Here is an 18,955-nt window from a genome sequence, read left to right on the forward strand (position 1 = left end):
AGCAGGAGGCTGTTCTGCTACCCTGTGTTGGGATTGAATGTGAGCATGTGTGCGCACAACAGAGTCATCCCTACAATATCAATAGCCATAAGTGGCTGCACCCCTATAGGAGCACATGTGGTGGACAGAAGAGGGAGGGCCAGGGCACACTCTGCATGACTGACAACATCACTCTATATGCACACACATACACCGTGCACGCAGTCCTGATGCAAATACAATGATGCACCATTAATCGCTAATCAGTTTCTTTTGATTGGTGCCCGTCTTTGTGCCTGTCTCTCTTTTTGGATTGACAGATTGAGTATGTGTGACAGACTGCATGAGGGCGGGACAGCACGGGGAAGAGAGTAAAAAGAAAGGCCAACGGGGCCCTGGTGTATCTGGCTTATCGAGGAGCCGAGAGGCCCGCTGTGCCCTTATGATGACTCTGTGTGAAATAAATCAGGCTCAGCCATGCCCATTCTTTTTGTGTACCACTGACAGGGGGTTAATGTGGGCTGGGCAGTTGGGGTGGGTGGTGGTGGGGGTAAACTGAATCTTAATCATCTAACCCCTTTAGCTAAGTGAGTGGCAGTCTGTCGGAAGTATCTGTTTCCTCAATGAGATCTGGCATCACTTCAGATAAATAGCAGACGGGCAGACGGAATTGTTCATTGGAGAGTACTTTAAGCCATTAGAGTGAGAAGAAGAAGGTGACCTACAATATCGTCTGCCACTCCCACCATTAGAAAATTGACAGTCCAAATTTATGCAAACTTTTCATACACAGCAATGACCTGAAATCACATTTAACAACAGCACTGGACACATTAATGATGGTAACCACAAAGAAGACATTCAAAATGCAGCGATTACCCACCCCTGCTGTGCTCGCAGTGATGCAATTAGCGTGGCAGTAAAAGGGCTTCATGCTGGCCCGAACGTATTATCTGGCACTTTTCTGCCTGTGTGTTTGTCTAAGCAACAGGATCCGACTGACACAACAGGAGAGCAGAGCCACTGAGTCACACATTAATAACCATGTAGGTTACTCAGTATCGTGCATGCGAATGAAGTGTGATGACACATGTAACGAATGAGATGAAAATGTGCATGGCATGAAGAAACACAGACATCAACAGCAGGTCTGATGCACTGTCTGACAATTATAGCATGACACCGGCAGTCAGAGATTGTTTTTAATTTGTTCACAAAAGACAGATTAAACACAAACATCTGCTACTGGAAAAAAATGTAGCTTGACACTGGCAGCAATTATAGCCTGAAAGCAAGGACAAAAACTATAAATGTGTGTTTTTGCAAAAAAATAAAAGAAAAAAAATAGTATACATAATTCCACAACCAGGCATATATAAACTAAATCAAATACACCGACTTAAAGGCTTTTTTCTCATTCTAGTGGAAAAGGATGAAATTAAAAAAAATGTTGTTAAGTTTATAAACTGAGTCCAAAGGTCCATTAATAGCAAATAACACTAACAAATATTGTGGAAAGTATTTTCAGCTTTACTTAGCTTTAATTGAACATCTTCCTTACAAGCATAAGGAAAAATATCAATCTGCCAATTTTAAATAAAATAATATCCTGAATTTGTTTACTTTTTGGATGATTATGACTTACTAGTTTATTTCAGAGCTTTCAACATCATCTTACAGTTTTTAATCAGCAGATGATCTTTGCTCAGTTGTGAAAATGGCCTTTACCATCTATTTCTGCTGGTGAAAACAGTTCGATATGACTGACAACCATTGAGCTAACCTTTGAGTTAAGATAATTGTGTCAAAGACATATCAGCAGAAGCATGTTATTATATAAAAAAAAAAAGCATAAGATCAGATAGTCTTAGACTTTGTGTTTCTCCATCTCCACTAGCTTCGAGTCTTGTCTGCAGTATCTGCCCTTTACATCTTTATGCTGTATTTCCTGGGTGGTCCATAAGCGGAGGTCCTATTAGAGACCACTTCAGAGTTCATTAACAGGTGGTGTACACAGATCCCCCTGGGGCATCAAGACAGATATCCAGACCCACAGTCTGGATCTCCCTTTCCTTTTAGCCCAAACACAGCACACAGCATCAGATCCCCTGCTAACTAATTAACATGGTCCATGTGGAGTGAACTAACTACTTATTTAAAGATACAAAAGCATACATTCTGTCTCTTAAACCACTCCCTTGTTACTCACGGGCCCCTGGTTATAAGCCCTGGCCTCGGAGTCAAACAGAACAGCACGTTGCTTTTTCTCCACCACAGCTGTTTCTTCATGTCCACAGGTTAGGAACTGTTAGTATCTTGGCAACAACGCGAAGTCAATCAGCACTTCAGCTGCTGTCCAGTCTGACTTATGCAGTTATTGCTAAGTGACAAACGCTGGGAGCTTGTAATAAATGTGAATGAAGAAGCTGAGAGACTTGCTGTTGTCTCATTGTTATCTTGTCACTGGCACCCTGGCAGTCTGCAAAAGTGATGGATGGGCTTAAAATGATTAGTTTGGGGAGTCTGACTGTGGAGCTTGTTAAGAGGACTGACTGATTATTTGCTGTAGGACATGTTCCTTCACACAGGCTGATCAGAGAAGCAGCATATTTCTGTAAGGGACCTCAAGCCATTTCACTTATTAAATTGGTTTCTTTGAGAATGTTCTCCACTAACATCTGTTTACTTTTTTTGTCTGATGACAGAGGGGAAAAGTATGAACAGCCAACAAGAATGCTAATTATTAAGCACAGTCAACAAGATTCCCACTGCTTTCATTTGTAGCAGTCATTCTCAAAGCTGCAAATTTAAATAAAATCTTTGCTGCTGATAGTCAAACGCATGACATCATCTTAAAATGTCATTTTTTTGTCGTTGAGGAGCTGAATTCAATGGCCTTCACTATAACAAAACAGTAAAGAAAGAAAGTACAAAAAGCTCCTTCAAAAGAGCCCTTTTCAGCAGAATCTACTCTGTCTGCTTCATCTGTTTCCACAGCACCATTACATTCATTTCCATTTTGATTACTCTTTCTTTGTTTTCTGCATGACTAATGGAGTTTTAATTAGGCCTTGAGATAATACATACGTACGCATTAAGGACAGAAAGCTGGAGAGAAGTACAAAGTCAAAGTGGAGAGGCAGTTTTGTCACATACAGTGTAAAGAAGAATGGTGGAGGGTGAGCTTAAAGAATAAAAAAAATCAACTTGTGCCAGACAGTGGATGAACTGAATGGCCACACAACCCCCAGTATATAGTAAATAAGTATTTTTTTTTTAACTGTGAATCATGGAAATCTGTTTTAGTAGAGTCTGAGAATAAAACCATGATCGTCAAAATGAGCATATTAGGACCTGTTTAAATGAGAAGTTTGACTTTAATTAAAAAAAATGCATAGTTTCTTTCCCCTTGAAGATTAGAGATGATCAATACTACTCACATTATCTTATAGTTGGGGTCAGCAGACTTAGTTTAGTACAAACACTAAGAAAATCTGCCTACTGCTGCTCACAGTTTTTTTTTCCTTGGAGTCCACACTCATGGCAAATAAATAATCCAACACAATTGCCAATAAAATCCCTATTTTTCATTTTTACATTTCAGTTTTTGTACAGATTAAACTACTGATATAATATAATATATATAATATATACTCATTTGTGACTTTAGAGATGCTGGTAGGCAGATTTTATAGCTTTAACACAAAGCCAAGCTGGGTATCACCCTTCACACTAATCTAAGCTAGCCAGCTGTAGCTACATACCATATAGACCACATTTCACATTTTATTTTCAAAACTGGTAAACTATTGTTTAAAGACAAGATTAAAACGGTGCGTTGACAGCATAAAATACCATGTCACAAATCATTAAGTTGTGCAGCAGCTGTCGTGAGAAAGTGGAGCAAATGGCTCACACTCACACATGCACACTTCAGCTGTGCCGAAAGGCTGGCTCTTAACGTTCATGTATGAAACCATACCCCTGCAAACACGGTAAAGTACATTAATAGCTAGCTGATAATACCTTTAGCTCCAAGCATGAACTAATTATTATACCAGAGCAGTTTAATTCATGATAAATGAGAGGAAACCAATATATACAATCCACAAGCTGTTACTGTTTGTATTTTATGTTGCTCTGCCAAGCCCTGTGCATATTAGTTGTCTATAACCTGATCTGTGAAGGATTAAAGTATATTTAACCAGCTAAAACTGCCCCATTAGAAAGAACAAACATGACTTAGAAACTGAAAAAGATATTTTATGTGTTTTTCAATAGTTTCTGTAAGAACAGGGGGAGCGCTTGAGTATGTTTAAGACTCTATTTAATTTCCCACACAACTATTATGTTCTCAACAGATATTTAAGAATCAAGCCATGATATTGACAATGACAAACTACAATAATCAGGCCTGTATTAGTTCCCATGAGTGAACTGCGGGGAAAGGCTGACTGAATGACTTTGCAGCTTTTCCACCAAACCCTCTGATGTCCTTAACAGCCACAGGTTCATTGCACCAGCTGGAGAAAATAAAACGAGTATAACGACAAAGTGTTCTGATCAGACATGTTAGTTTGTGCATGAATGCCTGCAAACAGGATTTTGCTATTGACAATTTCACTGCGGTTGTGCGAACTGTATCCTTTCCCCCCTCATGGTTTCGTTGGTTACAAAACTGCCACACACCTCAAAGTTGGAATGTGACTCACCTCTGAATGTATGATTGGTTGATTGTTATTAAATAGAAGCGCAAACGTCAAGGAAGAAATATGTGCCAATTTGCTCACTGATAGATTTGCTCGGAGGGCATCGGCAACCAACCACAGAAAGAAAAACAGTGAGACAGATCCAGGACAAAGAGTGCTGACTGGCTTGAAGGGTGCTAAATATTGCATGGTCACTCTGCTGAGCTGCAATCGGTGAGTGCCAAGTAGAATCCCACTGAGCGAGCAGCTCACGCTGAAGCTCTCATAGCTGCTTTCAGGGCACCTTTATCCCTGAAAAGCTAACTTTTGCAAAACACTTTTTTATGGACATCTTATTCCCATACCTTTACGTTATGTAAAATAGATATTATCATGCTCACTTAAAATGTTGCCTCTCAGATTTGTTTAACCACACTGATGTCAAATAAGTTCAAAGCCTGCAAGGAGTCTGAACTTGCTTTGACATCCCAGTGGAGCTGAGGCAAGCATACTCCAAGCTGCCAAAAGCCCAGATGTCCATTTCTGTGACACTGGAACACTTTTTCTGCTCAGAGAGAGACAAATTGGAGGATGGAGAAAAGAGAATGATAGAGAGGGAGAGACTTCTCATAGGTGAGAAAAATATGATCTTTCTAGAATTTAAAGTTCTGTAGCCAAGGTGAACAGCTCATGGTCATGACTCAGAAGCAGCTTGTCAACATCCGCACCATCACTGCCGACAGACTAGTGACCTTCTCTGACTTCCCGGTATAAAATCTGCTTCATGCAGCTGCTCTACCCTGCACTTCACTCAAATACCATAAGATTTCTTTGTATGTGGGGGTGGTTTGTGTGAGTAATGACAGCTAATACTAGTGTTCAGATTCTCTTTCTTGGTCTATATAAGACAGAGGATGGTAGGGGAAAAAGTAATCTATAAGAGAAACTGGAGGCTCGTGATGATAGAAAATGAGTTTAGAGGGCAGCAGAGCAAATAAATTAGACCTCACTTCAAAGCAGCGGCAAATTACTGACAAAATACAATGATGGCATATTGTCCTGCTCATTGATTCACTTAATCAGGCAGTGTGCTCTAAACATACAAACACACATGCATGAACACACACAGGGAAAAAACACCCTCTAACTCAGTTCACATGTGTTTTTTAATAATCTCTGAAAATTCCATCAATATGTTAATGTGAACAATTCTTTCCCAAACCAAGAGACCAAAAAGCAAGCCTCTAATCCGTCATTCCTCCCAGTAACATTTTCTGGAGCTGCTCCATCGCCGAAGTCTGACTTTCCAGGGACAAGGAAAATTTCTTGGGTTTTTATGCTTAAATGAGATTTGGTGGTTACTGACCAAAATTCTTGACATGTGACCCCAAAACTTGTTGGTGTATTTAAACTCGAACTCTTCTCATGCAAATTATGCAGGACAGAGATGTAAAGACTTGATAGTTGTTTATCATTTCCAGTTCACCTGTGCCCTCAATGCCCAGCAAAGTTTCCTGGTAAACGCCTCGAGGTTGTTTGTGGCATTAACGTAAGCCAAGGGGAATTCTGCGACTTTTTAATTAAAGCTCATGAGAGGGGAAAAGATCCACAGCTGATGTAAAACCTTGTCAGTCTTTGATGTTATGACACCCGGCTTTCAGTTCACACTAGGCACACCTCTTAATCTCTTTCTTCTCTCAAGCTGTGTTGTGGTCAAAACAAATGAGCAAATATGAAATGCATCTTGTTTTGGCAGTGTTTGCTGAACCGCTTCAATGACATGCAATTATTCCTTCACATAATACCTTTTTCCCCCTGACCTCTACTTAGAAAAAAAGACCAGCTGTTAAAGGATGTGTGCATACATAAAGACAACATGACAAATTAAAGGAAAAAGCCTTGACCCATAATAAACTAGTCTCTCTGTTGTACTACGGAAGAAACCGCATTATGAAGGAAAGATCTGGCACTTAAAGAATTTAAGGAAATAGAAGGACTCCATAACCAAAGCTGGTTGTTGTCCTTCCCTGTCAACTAAAGAGCTAATCATCTGTTTAGTAACTGTGGGATCAGGAAACATATAAAGCCAAACGTGTTGTTACACAGTTGCTGTTCACGGCAGCTTCTGACTTATGGTAGCAAGGATATTTCCTCATTAGAGATGTACGCTTATAAGTGTGCTTTTCATTTTTCCTTGCATATTATGTTCTGGTGAGATGAGCCAGAGTCACTAATTATGGTGACACTCTGGAGTGAACTGTAAATGATGTTGTAAATTTGCATATGTAGCAGAAGTAAGCAAACCATATTTTGCGGCAAACAACAACAAACTTTTGAGGGATGTTTTTCTTTAATCTAATTTCTATATTTATCATATACACTGGTCAATGCCCATGCCCTGCTCTATTATAGAAATATAATTGTAGTAGTTATTAGGTGGTTGCCAAGCAATGTGATGGCTTAATAATATAAATCATAATATTCAAGTTTTGTTTTTAAAGTAGAAGTTAATTGTGGTGATATGAAAAATGTCTATAGGTACAAATGCTAAAATATGAGGAATTTTAGTCTATTTGTAGGTGGTTGCCAGGCAACACAACAATGTCGTAATATCTGATATAGATAAGAAAACTCTGGAGCCTAAGATGTACCTGTGTGCTCGCTTTTGTTGCTCAACTTTTGATCATGTAGAAGGAGTTGGCAGACAAAGGAACAAGCACACAGACAGAAGGAAAGAGATTTACTGTAATGACTCAAGGGAATGATTCTGTCAATGTACGATATTTAGATTAAGATTTTATATACCATTGAAATTAAAGTTACAGATCTCTCCCCATTTATTTAGGTGGGGCCTTGTTTAACCAGAAATAACGATGCAGAAGGTTAGCCCAGAAGCTTTTAGAAGGACTGGGGGAGCATTTTGCTGCCATAGTTTTGGTCCAGTTCCTCTCTTAGAGGACAGATGCAATGCCAACAAGTACAAAGTTGCTCTAAGCAATCCTGTTAGAAAACATAAAACATGCGATAAAACATTTCCATAAGGTAGTGGTGACAGTACACTCAATTACCAGTATCAAAACATCAAATATGGGAATATCTTTTGGAAGACTGACAATTATTCCTGAGGCACAGATCCAGTTCCAACTTAGAGAATTAGTGCCAAGGAGCACTGAAGTTGTTCCGATTTCACATCAGGATCTAACTTACTGAGACACTTTTAGTTTTTACTAGAGATTAAATCATTACATTGTATCACATTTTATTATTTATACAAATAATTAGTTTGCAGTTTTACAAACCTGAGTTTCCATGCTTCAGCTTTAGTTTGATGTATAAGACAACACTTACTGGCCTTTACTCTGAGATACAGGTATTTTGCACATAGCAGTTTTGTAATGATTCTGTTCATTTGCCCATGTCACAGTTCAGTCACGATCTGATCTGAAGTCAAGCAAACTGAACAAACAGCGAGCGCTATCTCTCTTTCCCAGCCTATCTCCCTCTCTTTCTGCCTACACAAACACTCTCATTCCACCACGGACTGGTGCTTGTCAGGGAGAAACATGTGTATGCTAATTTACTGGAGCACACACTAACCATTCACAGTCCAATGAGAGAGGGCAGATAAACCAACTCATGCTCTGAGTATGCCACTTTCTGATTAGAAGAGATGAAAATGAGGACTTGAGACGATGTGCGGTAAGAATGTTGCAGGCATGCAGCCAGTTTCTCAGCACTCATAAAACTAACAATCTCAGTAGACAGCCAGATCAAGTTGGTAAGACCACAAGGGGACTGTAAGGATTGTTTAAATCTACAGGTCAACTTGAAAAACCCACCTCTTTTTCTGATGTTTAAGTTACAGTGTAGTTTACAGCTGCCAGCACGGATCAAATGTCAGGAAACCTGCGGCACGGCTGTGATTTTGGTCTATATCACACACAGGCACGTCTCAAGTTTGTCATACAGTCTTGCACATCTGTGATGCCATTTTTAGTATAACAAACCAAAATCACTGTTTCAAACTTCAACTAACTCAGTGGACAAGAATGTGGATGCTGTTGGTAGGCCAGCTCAGATTAAACCCATTTGTGCTCTTGTTAAAAGAAAGCCTTTCTAAAGACAACAAAGACAGTAAGAAAAAAAGAAAGAAAAGAAAGCAAATGTAGTGTCTCACCTGAGGCAGTTTTTAAGCAAAATTCTTAAGGATGAAGACTGGATCAAGTTTTACAATGTGAGACCTCAACATCTGCTTTCTCTGACAGCTTAAGCCATTCATTGTATGTTCACAAAAGCAGTTTTAAAGCAGTATAGTGTATTTATGTTTTTTTAATGTCCAGCAGGTTTAAGGAAGATATCAACCCAGTCACTTTACCAACGTAAGAAATACACTAAAATTGAGCAACATATGGCTTTTGACAATATGACCTCAAACATACCCTTGAAACAATATTCTTCCATGCAATTCATCTAACTGTCATCTCATTAAATCAAAGCTTGTTTCCACCTGAAATTCTGCCTCTGCCACGGGGTGTTTAGATGACGACATAATTATAGGCCATAAAACAAATCACAATATTTCATTCACCAGTTTCCATAAGTCATTTCAGTCCAAAATCTTTTCTTAAAGATTTACAACCTTAAATGTATCTACTAACCTCCCACTTTATATCTCCTTTAATATGATTCTCAGCTGTCTAAGAAAAACTGGATTTGTGTGTAGAATAGGAGCCACATACAAAAAGGGACGATCTGTGATATCCAACCTTATACCTGATATGGAAAATAGTAGCTGACTGGCCTCATATAGGACCATATGAAGACTTTTTTCCTATCACATTCCAATATATACCAAGAGCAAATTCATTATTTAACCTCTTATTCAGTCACTGTATTAGGCAGATAATAATAATTTTTTTTTTTTTTTTTTGAAAATATTTTTATTGAAAAAAGAAAACAGTACTTGCAGTTACCGAAATACAATCAACCTTTCTTAATTTTCCTAAGTAAATTAACATATATATATATATGAAAAAAACAACAAAAAAAACAAAAAAACAAAACACAACGCCCCCCCCCCCCCCCCCCCCCCCCCCCCAGTCCCACACAGATCAACACAACCATCAAACATATTAGAGGAATATAACAGTAACAAAAGTAGATTTAAACAGGCAATACCTCTAGACTAGCAAAATAAGAGATAAAGGGTTGCCACTTGTGAAAAAATTTGGCTGTGCAACCTCTCAACGTATATTTAATTTTTTCAAGTTTTAAAAAAAACATGACATCTTTAAGCCACCGGGAAATAGTAGGATACTTAGCAGACTTCCAATGCAACAATATTAGACGTCTCGCTAATAGGGATGTGAAGGCTATAATATCCCTTTGTGTGGAATCAAGTGTAAGTGAGCGAGCAGGAATCCCAAACACAGCAATCAGAGGACAAGGATGAAGAGTTACCCCAAGAACAGTTGACATAATAGCAAAATACCTTGTCCAGAAACCTTGTAGCTCAGGGCACAGAAAAAACATGTGGCTAAGGTGACAAGGAGAACCATGGCATTTATCACATTTATTTTCCACTTCTGGATACAATTCAGAAAGTCTAGACTTAGAGAAATGCACCCTGTGTATGACCTTAAATTGAATAAGTCCAAGACGAGCACAGGAGGTGGAAGATCGTATCCTCGTTATAGCCCGTTCCCAAGACTCCTCATGTATTCGAAATCCCAGTTCTTCTTCCCATGTACGCTTAAGCTTAACATTAGAGTGGTTACTAAAAGACAGAATAGCATCATAGAGTTTCGAAATGGTTCCTCTGTGATGAGGAACAAATGATAACGTAGTTTCCCACTGCTGTTCTGGAGGTAAAGAGGGGAAATTTGGGAAACACTTAGCAACAAAATTTCGAATTTGAAAATAGCGAAACAAATGGGTAACAGGGAGATTGTAACGAGAAGACAAGTTGGGAAAACTATCGAAAACACCATCCACATATAAATGTTTGAACTGTTTTATACCCTTGTCACACCACACTGAAAATGTCGAGTCCAAAAGTGAAGGGGGAAACAAATGGTTTTCGCTTAGAGGACCCGAGGAAGACGGCATTACAAAATTAAAGTGACGTCTAAACTGAAACCAGATTTTGAGTGTGTTAAGAACCACCTGATTATCAGTGTACAGAGAGGGTCTCACGGGTAAAGAGGAATAGAGCAAAGCCGGTAAAGAAGAGCCCTTACATGATGATAGCTCCAATTTACACCACGAGGAACCAGAAGATTTTAGCCAGTAGCAAAGTTTATGGATGTGAGCGGCCCAGTAATAGACTAAAAAATTAGGTAATGCAAGTCCTCCACTAAATCTGCATCGCTGCAGCAAAGTTTTAGAGACCCTAGGTGGCTTCCCTCCCCAAATGAAAGAACCAATAATCTTGTCCAGTGAAACAAAAAAATGTTTCGGCAAAAATAAGGGAATTGACTGAAATAAAAATAAAAATTTTGGTAAGATGTTCATTTTAACAACGTTAATCTTACCGATTAAAGAAAGGGGGAGATTACCCCATCTTTGAATATCAGATGTGACCCTAGATATAAGAGGAGACAAATTTGCTGATTTAAGGCCAGCTAGAGAGCGAGTCACGTTAATCCCTAAGTACTTAAACCCAGACGGACTGAGACGAAAGGGTAGATCGGACTGTTGAAGTTGACGTGCTGCCGTATTAACAGGAAAACACTCACTTTTCCCCAAATTCAATTTATAACCTGAAAACGAACTGAAGTTCTCCAGAATACTTAAAACAGCAGGGATGGAGCATGCGGGGTCAGTCATATATAATAACAAGTCATCCGCATACAATGATACTTTATGTGTAATTCCATTACGGATGATTCCCCTGAATACAGAAGAAGATCGCAATGTAATAGACAGAGGCTCGATGGCAATGGCAAAGAGTAAGGGAGACAAAGGGCAACCTTGACGACAACCACGACCCAGCGCAAAATAATCAGAGTAAACATCATTAGTATGAACACTGGCTTTAGGGGACGAATAAAGAAGCCGAATCCAGGAAATAAATTTATCACCAAAACCAAATTTCTCTAAAACTGCAAACAAGTACTCCCACTCCACCCTATCGAAAGCCTTTTCAGCATCTAAAGAAATCACAAGTTCAGGAAGTTCAGATAGACGCTTTGAGTAAATAACATTAAAGAGTGTACGGGTATTAAAAAACAATTGCCGTCCCTTTATAAAGCCATTCTGCTCTTCAGATATAATTCGAGGAAGCACATCCTCAAGGCGAGATGAAATTACTTTAGCCAATACCTTTGCAGATAATAATAATTTGCATGGGCATATACAATGTTTTCCTTAGACCCTTACTTTAAAAGCTAAAACTTTAAAAGTTATACATATAATAAATAACTTAATATTATTATTAGCTTTGGCAGTGTTAAAAAAGCCCACAAGCAGCTTCCCAGGCATGGCCTCTGATGATTTTTGCTAGCTGTAAAGCAGAGGTGTCACATGACACATGGGAGAGCCGAAGCACCGGAGGGCCGGAGGCTGTGAGAAGCACATCGTAAATCCAAGAAAGGCAGGAAATGCAACAAAAGGACAAAGTGCAACCCTCCAGTCCTCCTGTAAAGGCATAACAGCTCTCCCTTCTGTCACCCCTTCACCAAATGAAATCAGCAAAATTTATTAGTGACAGGTGAATTTCTGGATTGCAGCTAGATTATGGAGTGATGTGTTACAGGCAGGGTATTGCATTACCATCTGCTTGTGTTGAGTACTTTAAAAAAAAGGGTGAATTTCTATCCAAGGAAACTTGGCACACTGTCCATGAAAGATGAGAACGTAAGGTGGCTGCACACAATGGAATGGGTGATGTTTTTAGTTAATGCTTTATTGCAGTACATCTGAAGAAATATAAAACGTGCAAGAGACCAACAACATTTTTGTTACATTCAAAGGGGTTACAGAGGGTGAAACAAATCACATGGTGTCAGACATCTGGTGGTAATATGTCCAATAGCGCCTTTATGTGGCTAGGGACTATTTCTGTGCTCATTCCCTTTTATCCCACCGTTTTCTGAATGATGTGTAAGGCTGCTTCCAGCATCTAGTACAAAATGAAGTGAGCATCTAAATATAATACCTATAACATTAATCAAACTCAGTTATTAATTGTATTCCAGCTGCTTTTTCTACTTACAGTCTTCTCAAAATTAAGTTACAACAAGACAGTTCAATATAAGAACACCAACCTTGTATTGTTCCAGATTTCCAATTAGCAAATTAATTAGACAGGTTCATTTTAGGTCTTATGACGTGAGACTCCACAGCCAGTCTTCATTAGTGCTGATTAGTGTCGCTGCCACAATAGGCCTCTCACTGAATCATAAGTAGTGGGTGATTCCCTACTGTTCCATTGCTCACGCTGCACTTAAAAAAGATGTTACAGCAAGACATCAATATTTCATTCATGCAGTAATGTGACATCATTTGAAAATGTTAAAAGCACAAAACCAGAATACCTCTTTGAATTAAAATCGTTTTAATTTTTTATGCAGTTTTATTAGAGATGCTCCGTGTGGTGGCAGTAAAGAGTAGGGCTGGGTATCGTCACTGATTTCTAGAATCGATTCAATTCCGATTCACAAGGTCCCGAATCGATTCGATCCACGATTCGATTTAATTCGATTCGATTCGATTTAAATCTGGGAAATTTTGACAGTCAGAAATATTATAATTCAGATCAGTACATTTACATATTTTTGTATCAATAAAAAGGAAGCTGACACACGCAAGACTTTATCAAAGGTGTAAGCATCACAGCAGAGGCCTTTGTGTCAAAGTAGCTGAAGATAAAACACAGAAAAACATGAAGGTGGTTTTCCTGGCCTGGGATTTTATAAAAATATTCTGCAGTACATCAAAAACGAAAGAAAACCATTAATCAACATATGAACATTACCTCTGAAGTTACAGAGGTTTTATTAGAGACACGGTTAAGCGTTTTGCATTTTGAATAATTTTAAAAAGTTTAAATTTGTTCAGTATTGAACAGCAGAAATGAGGTTTTCTTTTCGGAAGAATGTAAAAGGGAAAAAAACAGCGGCCGACAGCGCTGTAAACAACGGTAGACTTGTGCGTAACAAGCAAGCGAATAATGAAGAAAGGGAAACTGTTCTTGAAGTACACAGAAAGAGAGAGAGGGCGAGAGAGACAGAGAGAGAGACAGAGAGAGAGAGAGGGCGAGAGAGAGAGAGAGACAGAGAGAGGGCGAGAGAGAGAGACAGAGAGACAGAGAGAGAGAGGGCGAGAGAGAGAGAGAGAGACAGAGAGAGAGAGAGACAGAGAGAGAGAGAGGGCGAGAGAGAGAGAGACAGAGAGAGGGCGAGAGAGAGACAGAGAGACAGAGAGAGAGAGCTGTGCATCGCGGTGGAAGCAAAACAGTAAAAGTCAGAGTGAATTCATGACGATGTTTATGTGAATCTTCTTTTGCTGCTGGTTCGGTCAATATTGTTTGGAAAGAGATCAAACTAACAGCTTTAGAATCAGCACATAAAGGGCGTGAACACAAAGCGCGGACCCGCCGACAGATCAGAATCAGTGAGCTGTCGGCTTTCAGCCCCGACCGTGTCTGTGCCGTCGGGTGAGAAAGGCGACATCTAAATGATTCTGATCCGCGGGTCGCGCTGTGTGTTTAAGTCTTTGTGCAGAATCCGTGTTCCTGCTCTCATTTACTGTCTTAGCTGTTTGGTGGTTCTTGAAATTTTGTGAGATGTCACCAGAGATTCTGGCATTTCGGGCAAAATAAATTTATATTAAAAAAATCGATTCAGGATTTTAATTAATCGATTTTACGTTATCCAAGCCATAATCGATTTTAATCAATGAATCGATTATAAAAACCCACCCCTAGTAAAGAGCAATTTAACGTCAGGAGTCTACCCACTAATCAGCCTTGGATTCTGCATTCACTTTGTAAGCCACGATCATCGTAGCTCAAGAGTTGGCAGTTCATCTTGTAATCGGAAGGTTGCCGGTTTGAGCCCTGGCTTGGACAGTCTCAGTCGTTGTGTCCTTGGGCAAGACACTTCACCTGCTGCCTACTGGTGATGGCCAGAGGGGCCAATGGTGCGATATGGCAGCCTCGCTTCTGTCTGTCTGCCCCAGGGCAGCTGTGGCTACAACTGTAGCTTGTCTCCACCAGTGTGTGAATGTGAGAGTGAATGAATAGTGGAATTGTAAAGCGCTTTGAGGGTCTCGAAAACCGCTATATAAAGGTCCAGATCATCAAGTGGCATTATTATTAATGCCACTTGATGATCTGGACCTGGACCAAGAGAAAATCTCTTGTATGCCTGGGTTGTGGAAACAGATGGCTTGAATATCTCCAGACAAATGCAAATCATGAGCTCACAAGTTAACCAGTGTCTGAGGAATGGATTTCCATTATGACAGTGCTGATACTGTAAGATGGAGCAGGGGATTGTTGTGAGTAAATGGGGTGTGTGAATGCTGTGGAATGCTGATACATAGACCCTCTCCCACGATGGACGCCCAACCACTGGCACAGCTGGATTGTGCTTAAACCGATGTGTGTTTGCCACTATTGAGGACATGCAGACAGCAGAGGTGGATTAGTTATTGAGCTTTCCAAAAGAAAAAAACAACAACAAAACTGTGGGGGAAAATATGTTTTTGTTTATACAGGGCTGCTCCAATGGTTCTTTAAAAAGATAGGAAAAGCATAAAAAAATAAATATAATCGTTCAAATGGAGTGAAAACAATTAGTTGCAACTCAAATATTTTTTGTTCCATTTGATAAGAACTTAAATTTATGTTAAATTTGTGTAAACCATGAATCAGCAGAAACAGTAACAAAACACTGCAACAGCCACAAACCTCCACTAGCCACGTTGCCTCTGGTTCACAGTGTGACCAAAATGTGTTACAGACAGGCATAACACCACAGTGACTTAAGATTGTGCGCTCTCTGGAGGTGTGAGACCTCTATAATTACCACTTCATCAGTGAAGTGAGGGGAACGAGAGCCTCAGCAGATTTTCATCTGGGCTGGTAAACAGCTTGCTCTGTCTTTGCTGTGGTTGGACGGTGTGGGTTTGCTGCTGTCTGGCAGACAGACTGCCTGTCCTATATATGCACAGTTATGTCTGAATGCCCTACAGCATGTAGTTCAGAAAATCAAAGCAAACCTGTCTCATCAGCAGAAAAGTTAATGGAGTCGACAAATGTACCTTAAATTGAACTCGCTCTATCAAACGTGAATATTTAATGTTCATGCAAGAATGTGCAGTCATCAGTATTTCTCTTCAACAATAGCATAGACTTGCAAAACCTCAACATTAATTTCTGTTAAACCAAGAAGGCAAAGACATGAAAAGTGTGATTTTTTTTACTTTTACCGCAACCTCAATATACTGTGCAACACAGACTTAGTAGTACTATAGTGAGAGCATAAACACAACCATGTTTCCCTTCTAATAAACACTGGATTGACAATTTCCGCAGACTGCAAATAAAACAGAAGGGCTACTATGATGTCACCCATGACTTGTTAGTTTTTTGCAGCCAGAAGTTGCCATAATTGGTTGAGCAGCTGGAATGCTAACTAAGATTAGCAAGCTATCTCCATGAATGTGCAATGCACAACATGCATATCTGTTCATTTGCACAGACCAATAAACTAACAAGACAGAGTGCACCACCATGTTATTTCTCAGATAATTTAATTAAAAATGGCAAAAGGCACAAACATGAGAGGTCCAGTATAGTGTTTGCTGGCAGCCAGCTGCTATAGCTACCAGTATATCAAAGCAGAAACATAGTTTTTAAAGCTATACAGCTGGGCATATAATAATGTGACTTGCTTTAAGAGCTAGTCAGAAGTGATGTCAGTGACTTTGCTGAGCGCAAGTCCTGAAAGCTGAAGTTCTGATAGGTGAATATTTTGTGTCTTTTTAAAGGACGAAACACTGGCACCAGTTACGTGTTCAGAAAATTAGAATTAGAAATAGAATTAGAAGCGCTTTTTGTCATTATAGAATGTGTAATAAATTTGCAGATTGGCTATGCCTCAGGTGCAATGAAAAAGACAAACATACAGTCATATACAAAGAAAATGTAGAGATAAAAGTAGTAGAAATGTTAGTAGGGCTAAATAAATAAGGTAAATACAAGGTATGGTGAGGTTATTCAAGGTTTGATGTATATGTACTCAGACTATAATATGTGTTACATATCTGGAAGATATATGGGTGTCCAGACTAAAACAGAATAAGAAAGTGAAGTAAGAGCATGTGCTTTCCCCCCCATTTTATATATCTCACATCCAGATGTGCAAAAGAAAAGCATCTGCGTGTGCAAACATTTCCCTATAAAATGGCTAAAGTGAAAATGGCGTGAAAAAAGGAGGAATAAAACATCAAGGAGTGGTACCATTTGAATTTTAGCCTTTAAAGACATGCCTCAGTACTTAATGACCCTTGACCCTGAATGTTCTCAGAATCCTGTGATTTCCCTCTGGCTCATGCTTCTCTGAGCCCCATATTTATGGGCCATGTCTGATCACAGTATCCACCTGTTTTTTTGACATCTCTCTGCTGAAAAGTTTAAATTCTTCTCACATGAAGCTGTTTTTGTGAACGTATTAGAAATTCAAGGATTGGATTACTACAATAAGAAAACATTTATTTAATTATTTATTTATTTATTGTGCAGGCTTGTTTGGAAAGCAAAAGAATAGCCACTGAACAGGCATGGAAAACACACGCATGATTATCATGTGTGCCATGTCTTGCTATAGATCCTGTTTTTACAAATACTGAGTGAATCAGGTTCATTGCATTTTAGGAACTGTAACAAGATAAATGATCCAATATCAGTGACACTGAGATTCCATTTGCACCCTCTTCCCTTTTGCCATCCCACTGTGCCATAAACTGACCTTCCATGGCTTTGTTTCTGACCTTGTGTATGGCGTGCGGTAATTGAGATTCCCAGCTCACGGTTATCTAATTAAAAAATGTCTGTACCTCTTAGAGCCTTGGGCAGGGAGAGAAATGGGAAAGGTGTGATGAAGAGCACAGCTTAGAGGAAGCAATGCATAGAATGACCAAAAAACCTGGGAAAAAAAAAAAGAGAGAACACATCTGGGCTCCGGTACTCATTAGCACATCTAATAGTGAATTAATTAGAGTGTGAGTGTGAATAATGAAGAGTTGTTTCTTATTTGGTTCCAAATATGGAAAAAGTAAGTGATGAGGGTTGAGGAAGGTTTCTAATATTACAGCAAAGAAAAGATTTGGATCTGGTGCTCATACCATGAGATTCACTTTATTCCTTACACACAGTGAGACATCTACAATAATTGTTCCACATATTTACAAGCTTCTACTGCTTTGGGCTTTGTTTCTGATGACTGTGTGTCTGTGGTTAAGACTGTCTGGACTCCATCTGGCCTCTGACCCAAACCACATGATACAGTCCACTGCTCTTTATCACTCATTATTTCCCTCAAACTCAAACCAGCCCAGCATGTCGCTGTTGCCATCTATTGGATGTATCAGTTTATATCTTTGCATATGCAGCTCCAACAAAAAATCATTTATGCTAGCCACAAACTCCCACAGAAAATCATTTATGCTAGCCACAACTAAATTTGATATTTACAATGTAGCGTAAAGCTGCACACAACGAGGTTTCATAAGTTCAGGCAAATGAAACCAGAGAATTATACCAGAGACTTATATAGGCCACATACTTTAAACTACATACAGCTAGATAATTTATCATGACAATATTGCAGGCAGTAGTATTTTTTGTCACACAAATCGACCATGTAATGGAAAAATATGGCGATAAATCAGTCAGTTTATTTACTTTTTTTGCAGAATAAACTGGAATGGTTATAAACCGTTTGCATGGAAAACATTTAGTATATCTGAAATAAATAAGGCACTTTGATCAAATTTTGAGAGGCAGCCAGCTAGATTTCTGTGGATTCTGTTAGCATCCAGAGCAGAGTAAATCAGCCATAAATCCTATAATCTGCCTCATAAATCACAAGGATGAGGCTGTGACAGAAGCAGAACCGAAACCTCAGCAAACAGCATAAAGCTGGTGGTCCATTTGTGGACTTGTTCATGTAAGGGTTCACCAAAGCTCATGTTTATCCATGAATACTGTAAATATACTGTATCAGTTATAAATAATTATGTCATATCTGCTTGGAACAATAGAGCTAACACACTCCTGA

General features: G+C 39.2%; 1 protein-coding gene across 3 annotated transcripts in view; it reads right to left on the bottom strand.

Annotated features, from left to right (window-relative positions):
• The window catches only part of robo1 (roundabout, axon guidance receptor, homolog 1), a 227,122-nt gene that overhangs the window by 146,948 nt on the left and 61,219 nt on the right, over positions 1–18,955 (bottom strand). The gene's annotated exons all lie outside the window — the stretch shown is intronic.

This window comes from Rhamphochromis sp. 'chilingali' (assembly GCF_963969265.1).
Source record: "Rhamphochromis sp. 'chilingali' genome assembly, chromosome: 8".
NCBI classification, from domain to species: domain Eukaryota; kingdom Metazoa; phylum Chordata; class Actinopteri; order Cichliformes; family Cichlidae; genus Rhamphochromis; species Rhamphochromis sp. 'chilingali'.